The following is a 10,144-nucleotide window of genomic DNA, read 5'->3' as shown; positions in this document are numbered from 1 at the left end:
TATTTTACAGACCTAAATGGGCTTTTGAAAATTGCAACTTTTACTCACCTAACTCCTTTGAAAATTCACTCCATAGGGTAAAAGTGTGAAAAGGTTTTATGCATGTAAATGGGATTTTGAAAATAGCTAACTCTTTTGAAAATGACATCCTAAGTTTATATATAAACTTATACCTGCTTATATTCTGAATAGATTTATAGCGATGATAATTCAGCATGTTGTGATGGTGAAGTCATATAATTTATTTATTGTTATCAGCCTGACGTTCTAATATTTAATTCCTACAGATGGGGAAAGTAAAAACCAAGTTTTCCAGCCATCAATGCTTCAAATCAGAGAAGGGGAGAACGTGGAAATTCGATGTAATCACAGCATAAGTAGCTACGATTTTTTGTATTGGTACCAAGCTCTCCCAGGAACCGGTCCTCGAGCAATTATTTCTGGATACAGCTCTGCTGAGAGTAAAGGACCATTCTCAATGACCTTTGACAAGGCCACGTTGTCCACCTCTCTCATTATCAACAAAGTGCATGTAACAGAGGCTGCAATTTTCTATTGTGCTGTGCGTGACACAGTGACAGAAACATCAAGTGAAGCTGTACAAAAACGCATTCAGCACAGCAGGCAACGATATAGTTTGGTGTCATGAATCTACTATAATAAAGAGCAGAGCTGAGCCACAGCTGCATCTCCCGTGGGCTAATTAAGCTCCATCCTCTCTCTCCTTGGAGTCTCCGGCTCCGCCCCTCTTTCCCTGTATTGAACTTGAAGGCTTCGGAGGAGAAACACTGCTGGCAGTGGGAGATGACAGGTGACTTGTATTCCTCTTCTTCCAGCCCCCTCACCCCCGGAGCAGAGGCATCATTGATGGCGCCCGCATTCCCACCTGCCCAATGGCTACTGCTGTCCCAGTGCCCTCGCTCACCATCTATGGCTGCAAAAAAGACTGAGGACCGTGGTCTTCTCCGCTGCCTGCGCCTGAAATTCCTGGTTTGAACCAACCATGAGGGGACCCAGCAGTAGAAGAAGAGGACACGGCCCCAGGATCTGCAAGACCACGGTCCTCCCTCTTTATCCAGTGGTGGAGAATGAGTGAGGCCATCGTGGGGGAAGGGGGGAGGACGTGAATGAATGAGTGTAGTGGGGAATAAATTAAAGTGAGTGAGGAGAGAGAGAAAAAAAAGCATGAAATGTGATCGAGGTGGGAGTCAATGAGATTGGGTTGGGGAGAGATGGAAGGATGTGAGTGAAGGAGGGTAGTGAGGGGATCGTGGAGGGTGAATCAATGAAAGTGAGTTGAGGAACGAGGGAATAAGGGTGAGTGGGGGGATTGTGGTGAAGGGGCATGGAGAAGGGAAAGTAAATGGATTGAAGAGAAGGGAAGTAAATTAGAGAGAGAGAGAGTAAGGGGATCAGAGGGGGGACGTGAAAAGGAAGAGTAAATTGATGGTGAAGAAGGGCAATGAATGAGGGAGAGTAGTGGGATGGGGGCAATAAATGAGGGTTTGTGGGGAGGGGCAGTGAGACGTTTGTGAAGGGGAGCAAACCAGGGGGAGTGAAGGGTTCATAGGACAACCAGGGTGAGTGAGGGGAAGGAATGGAGAAGAAGTGAAAAGGGGCCAATGAAGGGATGAAAGGAGCTTTGGAAGGGGGCATGCGATTCTCTTTCTGAGGGGATGGGGGTGCGATTCTACTTCCACACCTTTCCTTGACAATTAATGAGTAAAACTCCTGAATAAACGGGATTTCACTTAAGAGCCATTAGTGGAAAGTAACCACTAGATGGCACTGTGGTGCCACCCAAAATGTTTTGTTTGTTTGTTTTTCTCGACTGAATGACTGACAGACGTCGGAAGACTTCAGAGTGGAATAAAATTAGCAAAAACCTGAATAATTTATTTAGATGAAAACTTCAGGGGCTAGAGAATAACGTGCAGTATCTCAACATCCAGTACAATTCGTTTTAGCAAAGAGTTTTTCTAAAAATGTAACTAAGCTTATCCGGGAAAAAAAATGCGAAGTAAATCAGAATGCTGCTTCAAATTTTCAATGTTCAGTCCCTAAAATGGTACAAATTAAATCCTGTGCTTTACAGGTAAACCTTATTTTCCTCCAATGGCTCTGGTCAGTTAGTATGTTTGCCATTCTCACCAAGAGAATGTAAAACTATAGCATCAATACAAAAAACGTGCAATAAATAGTCTTTGGGAATATCATTACTTGATTGTGAACATATATTTAATAAAACTGATTTGCAAAAGAGGCTTTCTGTTTTTTGGAGAAAAAAATGTGAGATATTATGCAATGTCTGGAGAAATTAATTGTTCCTCTCCGTTAAAACGAGTGAAAAACAATTCACCTGTGGATCTCTGCTTGATTCATAAGCTGGGCCTGTCACTGAAAGCAGTAAAGCAGAGTAAGCGAGTCCACCCATAATTTCATTTTAAAGCAAAACTTCAGACCGGGAGGTAAAGGAGCAATCGCGATACATTAAGAGGTGCATTAATCGCGATACATTAAGTGGTGCATTAATAGCGATACATTAAGAGGTGCATTAATCGCGATATATTAAGTGGTGCATTAATAGCGATACATTAAGAGGTGCATTAATCACGATATATTAAGAGGTGCATTAATAGCGATACATTAAGAGGTGCATTAATCGCGATATATTAAGTGGTGCACTAATAGCGATACATTAAGAGGTGCATTAATCACGATACATTAAGAGGTGCATTAATAGTGATACATTTCTTCTCTCTGTGGCTCCTTGGTTTATATTTACCTCCGTACTGCTCGCGTTTCTTAGTTCAAATGCAATTCCTTCTCTATCCCTTTAATTTATTTTCACCATCCAGCCTCCCCGCTCCTCCCATCATCTACATTTTCCTTTTTAAAAGTGGATTTGCAGCATTGGCAGTTAGACCAGGTAAATCGAGCCGTGGCTGAAGGAATGAACTCGAGCATAGCTTGCAGCTGGGAAGGAACAGTTAACACACAGTTCTGGCTCATCCAGAAATCCCAGGAGCATCTTTCACGAGTTTTCCTACAGCAATAGTTTGAAGGAGGTCGTTTTTCAGCTGTGCACGATAGCAATAAAAAACAGTTCCCCCTCCTTATCACCAAAATGTGACTCTGGGATGTGCTACTGTGCCTCGAGGCCCACAGTAGGACATTTCTCCAGGGCCTTACAGAGACTACTCTATAGCTAAACTATAGCGAACCTGTTCAAGGATAAGTATCTGAGTCTGAACAATAATATAAAACTATAGGGCTGCCTCTTTCGCAAGAGACGGCAGAAAAAGGCCAAATGGTCCATCCAGTCTGCCCAGCAAGTTTCCTATGGTAGCAACTACAGGTTACCCCTCCAGTGTTTCTGTTAAGGGTAATAACTGCGCTCCAGGCAGGTTACCCCCATGCCTTATATCTTAAGAAAGCAACAGTTTTACTGGGTGTCGAGCATTCTTGAATATTCAGACAGTGCTGCTTAATGTGCTTTGCTTTTGAACTTGGCCATAGAAGTTGTCCTGTGCTTTTTCCCTTCTGTCTGCCTTTCAGTACCCCAGACCCTAAAAGTCAGGGCCTGTGTCTGTTGTCCTCTGAATCCAATTCCCTCCCCCCCCCCCCCCCCCCCCCCCCCCCCCCATGCCATCAAAGCGAAAAGCGGTTACATCAAAAGCATCAGGGCTTATTGGTTAAGGGTTGCAATCCCCATGCATCTTGTTAAGGGTAGTGATCGCCACCAAGCAGCTTATCCCCATGCACCTTTTTCCTTCATTTCCATCCTTCAGCCTCTAGGAATCCAGAGTGTTTATCCCATGCCTTGAATTTACTGTTTTTGTGTTCAGCACCTCCTCCAAAAGAGCATTCCAGGCATCCACCACTCTTTCTGTGAAGAAAGATTTCCTGACATTGGTTCTGAGTCATCAACCCCTGAGTTTCATTTCCTGACCTCTAGTTCTACTGTTTCCTTTCCAATGGAGTAGAACTGTAGATTTGTATTGTACCACTTTTTCCAACATATCAGGACTGGGATGTTATTATTATTTTTGAAGTGTTGGGACATCACGTCATTTATAGGCAAGTTAAAATAGTGGCCTGCATTTACTGTGTTATAGACATTGTGTTTAACCTTTGTTACTTTGGCTGTCCACTATTTTTAGTGTCAATTTTAAGATGTGTAGGATTTAATGGAAACCAAGATATTTTTATTCAATCAAATATTCATAAGAGAAACACTGATTAAATAGAGCACATTCCAAAATATAAAATGATTAACTGGAGAAAACAATCAAAATTGTAAAGACTTTGAATAAAGAAGGGATGAGAAATGGGTAAAACGGATTCAAATTCACTATTTCTTTAAAATCAGTCCATGGGATTGTTCAGGGGAATCGGGAGGAGCCGCAGAGAAAGCCCTCTCCTTACCCCTCCTCTTAGGACCGGCAAGGGGCATAATGAAGATAAGATTTTCAGGAAACCCGTGGAAGCCACACCAGGCTGAAAAGTGTCACAGCGCCATCTTGGATTCCCCAAATTGCAACTCTAGCGTATTTTTTTTTTGCTCTTTTTGTTTCTGTGTATTCAAACGTACTAACACAGCACTCATACCACACAACTTTATCCAAAATCCCATGAGTCAGCGAGATGTGCTGCAATGAAGAATTGCTAGCTAGCGTTATGACCACACATGGACACTGCTAATCAAAGAGATTAAACTGCTTGGATTCTTTCAGACGCTCTACAATGATGCTCATTTTATGAATAACACTTCCATTCAGCAAAAGTTCTTTGTCTAATCATTAAAACTGACGTGCAATAAATGTTTTCAATCCATATTGTTATCAGGATTGTAAAGATAGGAATAATATTAGTAAAATTGTTATTTTCAATATAACACGATTGGTTAGCAAGAATACTTATGGAGATCTATTCCTGGAAAGAGCAGCGATAGAAAAATACATTTATATCTTCTCGTATGTTTCATTCCACGAGGTAAAACACAGGTAAAGTGGATTTTCTATTTAGGCAATAAGGATACTAGACCTTAACATACAGATTTTCTTCCCAGGGAGGACTGGAATGGAAGTTTGAGATCGAATTTGCAATGTTACAGCTTCTAACAACTGATCGTTTAAAGGTTTACTGGAATTTACATTTTGTACATTAAGTAAACTTCAAATATTCCCTCTGAAAAACCCATCCCTTCCTCTGATGTGAGAGCGGAAGATATATTTCTCCTCGCAATTGTCTTTGGTTTAGAGATCGTTGTTTTCAATATTAACAGCACAGGTGGCTTTCGTGATACTTTTACAGACCCCTCTGGTTGCTGCGGGAAAACTGGAGTTAAAAAACCATCAAATAATTCCTTTGTACTCAGGATCCAGGTTACCCGATCTCCCTTTCAGCCGAGCAGAAGGAAGTGTGGTAAGCACATCCGGAACTTACCCCTGGGCTCCGTATGCATCGCCACCTGAAGACAAAACCGAGGAGCTTACCTTGAACCCTGCTGTCTCCTTCTACAAACGGAAGCTTCCCCATCGGCTTTAAATTCTCCACTAAATCATGCCGGGGGGGGGGGGGGGTTGGTTTCCATTTGCCTTGTATGGCTTTCCCCAGGTAATTACATATCTTTGAATATAAATTCGGGAGGGTTGGGATAACATCTGTGCTGTGGAGCAGAACCAGTACCTTCAGTACCGCCTGCTCCGCAAGGCATTGGAAGGATTCCTGATTAGATTATCAGTTCTTCATGGCTAAGGACCGTGCGACCGGGTCATCCTAATCAGTATTCGTCATTAAAATATCATCCACACCCTAACGCTAGATGGCGCTGGAATGTCACCGCTGCTTTTCTCTCCTAGGGAGAGGTCTGGGAGCTTCCATTGAACAAGTGGAACAGGAAGTGATGAACAGGGAAGGGGAGACGAGGATCTGATCTGCATTGTGCTCATAGTGGCAGGAGCTCCCCCCGTCTCACTCTCTACAGGTACAGGCAGACACCCAGGCAAGGGCTGCACCGTATTCTCCGGGAGGCAGGGGAATCTATGGCCTGGAGCAGTGAGGGGGCGATTCACTTCGGCTGCTAATCTCAATTCCACCATTTTAAGTATCTCAGACTTGGAAGAGGAAGACAGGGCGACTTACTTCTGTTCTCTGCACAAAGATGAAGGCGGATTGCAGAGCGGTGCAGAAACCCCATAGCCGCCTACAGAGCAGGCTACTTGTTCATCAGAACATATTTTAGGTGAAATAGACTGAAGAGTTTTGTCCTCATAAGTGAAATGTAAAAAAAAAAAAAAAAAAAAGAGGCTATGAGTCGATTTCGCAAAGATTTGTTGCAGATTTGGTATTTTGCAGAACTAACTGCTATTTTAGAGCAGCGGTTTCCCCTTGAGTGTGATGTTCTGATTGATAACTCAGCGAAACCGTTCTAAATCATCCACTATAAATTCAAGAACAGTATTTCCAAAGCATTCAAACTTCCTTGAAGTGAACCAGGAAAAGGGTGTCACGTGCTTCGTGCAATAAGAGCCAGAGGTGTAATAATGTTCACTAGCACTGCAGGTCAGGGTAAGACACAGGGAGGATAGCCTGCGAGGCAGAGGCAGCGCTCACCAGCTGCCACAATGAAGTTAGCGAGTACCTTAGGGACAGTCGTTGTTTTAATCAGCCTGAGTAAGTAACCGTAATGGCATGCTTAGTGAATAACTCGTATCCATTTCCTACTAAAACAGCTTTCAATCCTTTCTAATGCCCTTCCATCTGCACATCATTTCTTGGAAGCAAATGTGAGAACTAGAGGTTATATATATATATGCGTATATAGTGATATTTCTTTATTCTCTCTCGCTCTCTCTCCTGTATACAAGAGACATTGTATTTTAACTTTTCTCTCCTATAGGGTTTAGTATCCAGCAGGACCCGAATAGTGTCACTCAACTCCAAGCAGAACTTATAGAAGGGGAAAGTAACTCAGCGTCCCTGGACTGCCTTTATAGCACAAGCTATTCTTACTATCACTTGCTCTGGTACAAACAATATCCTGAGGGCACAGTCATTTTTCTCCTTTCAAAATACTCCGGAGGTGGAGAGTCGAATAACGCTGGGGATCGATTTTCTGTGGACTTCAAGGAATCTGCCGGGTCAGGATCCATCACCTTAAAGATCTCAGCTCTCCAGCTGGCTGACGCTGCACTTTATTTCTGTGCTCTGAGAGAAAGCCCACGGCGAGAGAAGGCAAACGAGTCCTGGTGCAAAAACTTTCTCAGGTTAAAACAGTTCACAGTCTTAGGTTACAGACACGTGGTAAAATATCCCAGGGGGAAACTGACAGAACTGTGACCACAACCGCTGCTGTTGAAGAAAAGAATTAAAAAAAAAAATTGAGAGCCGATTTGACATAAGTGCAGTTCTGCTTTGTAGTCACAGGAGGGCACTGTTGATCCAAGGACACCATGAAAGTCGATATTTCCTAAACGCAGGTTTTTAATTGCTTGGCTTGTTCAGTAAGGCTGCTGTATCATTTTGCATTTTCAAAGTTGACTAGCTGGTTATAACTATCTGTTTGGGATAAAAATGCAAAAATATGATTAAAATATTAGTTTGCTGGTTGGTTCATGGTTGGTTTTAAATATATTTTTCACTGAATATTGGCATTTTTTAATACACAGGCATCTGATGCCATTTAAATCTATGCGAGTTTTATTTTGTTTTTATTCTTTTGTTTATTGTTGGGATGATTCTGTAAGAGCTGTCTCTTATGCTCTTTGAAGATACTCTTCCTCATGCCCCATGTCATGAATACTTGATTGCAAGATGCATAAGCCTCACCATTATGCCTTAAATAACTTAGGCTATCCATTCCTCTCTCTGACAGCAATCACCTCATGCACGTTTGCCTGCCCTAGTACTAAGCACTGGACAATTTTCCTCGAGAAACCAGTATAGTCTCTAATATTAACTTCTGGCTGGCCCTGATCTATTCTACTAAATGTTTGCCCTAAGCTTAACCCCTGCCTGGTGACTCTTCAGTAATGAAAGTTGGTTTATGCAATTTAAATTTAGGTGTGACTCATGCAAAGGAGCGAGACCAAGTCCATGGGTGCACGCTCTCTCTCTCTCACACACACACACACATACCTAAATTTATTCTTCGCACTTTTAACCTTCTTAATGAGCACTGATGGGTAAAGCACCGGTGGAGGCTGGGGTTGGATCACTAGGGCAAGAAGAAGGAGGGAAGAGAGAATGGATCTCTCTGTCTTTCTAACAACATCCTCCTCTCCACCCTAGTGATCCTGAGCCTCCATTCCCAGACTCCCATTTATTCCCCTCTAGTCCTCATCCTCCTCCCAGTGGTCCTAAGGCTCCTCAAACCCTCCCCAATCCCTGGTGGTCCTCAAGCCCTTCTTCTTCCTGGAAAATTACCCTCTCCAGGAACTCTCCTCCTCTCCCTCTTCAAGCAATGCACAAACCTCCTCTTCAAACCAGAATCTGCCGTTCTCCTCTGCCATGGGGGGTAGGAGTAGATTGGTGTGAACTGTCTGCTGACCCTCTGTCTCCTTAGACAGGGGAGTGGGGCCTGGAATTCAGAAGCAGGGCAGGAAGGTGGGGGGTGGCAGGAAGGGATCAATACTTGTGTTATTTCCTCTTTCACTCTCTTCTCTCTCCCTCCTCTACTACATCCACTCTTATCCCCTCCCCTCATTCTCTGTCCCCTCTGATCACCTCCCACAGACTGGCCCCTATTCTGATCATCTCACTCACATTCCATAGCATCTACCCAATGATGCCTGTTATATGTAAGGGCTCCTCCCAAAAATTTATTTATATGTTGCCTAGTTCATCATATTATATTATGTTATCTGTTATATGTTAAATGTACGGGCACTGCCCAATGGTTTTTTGTTCACTGTGAACCGATAAGATGTGCGAACGGATATCGGTATAAAAGAAATGTTAAATAAATAAATAAAAATAAATAGTCCCTCTGATCCCTTGAATCACTATTTCCCCTTTCCCCCACTCAAGGCATAGCCCCTTTGATCCTTTCCCTCACTCACTTGCCCTCCCCTACTTCTGATCCCCTCAGCACCTTTGATCCCTTGACTCATTCTTTCCCCCTCTGCCCCACACAACTCATACTCCCTCCATCCATTACTCACTCTTTTGGCTAAGTAAATCCCCAAACAAAAAACTGGTACATAACTTTGCTCTGAAAGTGTTTTCTGTTCTACATGTTGGTCTTCCTCTCCCCAATCACTTGTGGTGATAATAAAATAATTATTCTAATTTGTATTTGCAAATTACTGCAGAAAATACCACACCCTTAAGTGGTATCAGCACACATTTCCAGAAATATTTCATAATCATTAAAATTACATATAAACTAAAATTCACAGAGAATTTTTAAATTCAAGTCACAGGCTGTAAACGTTTGGCTTAAACCACAAGCTCCTTCCTCATGCTTCATTTCTAAGAATCTCAACTGGCAAAATATTAGGTTGGTGTTGTAGCGAGCTATGTGATGCCTGAATCTAAGGAACAGGAGAAAGGTGACTCCGATTTAATTTCACTTTGAATGGAAATCCTGTGGAATACCCCAATTCCTATTAAGCATGAGCGGCTGCTCTGCATCTGCACGTTGGTGCCATTAATTATGACAGCATAAGTCCTTCCTGGAATATTTTTGGGGAAAACTAGAGAACAGAACAGAACTCACTCAAAATTGCTCATTCCTAATCTTTCAGTATATTTGCCAGAGTAATGCAATAGTCCTGAATGAGGCCAAATGCTGCAAATTACTATTTCTTCCAATAAGTTCTTTATTTAACGGAAACAGGACAGGACGATTTCGGCTTTAATCTCATTTTTTTCTCTATTATTTGTTGCTATTAGAATGACGCGTTTTACTTGTTGGAAGCTGAAAAAGCTCATTCTTGGTGCGTTTCTTTTAAAGATTTGTGCAGTTGGACTGGATTGCGGATGGACAGGGATACAGGGGTGACCTTCTCTACTATCCTTGTATTAAGCAATGGTTACTCGTGATTTTTACATATCGCAAAATGTCCTGGACCTGAAGGCAGCCAGTGAATGTGGAAACAAAAACCAACCAACTGGAAGTCCGTAAGTGCAGGTTAGA

This window comes from Rhinatrema bivittatum, chromosome 16 (genome assembly GCF_901001135.1).
Source record: "Rhinatrema bivittatum chromosome 16, aRhiBiv1.1, whole genome shotgun sequence".
NCBI lineage: Eukaryota > Metazoa > Chordata > Amphibia > Gymnophiona > Rhinatrematidae > Rhinatrema > Rhinatrema bivittatum.
This window is presented reverse-complemented; position numbering follows the sequence as displayed.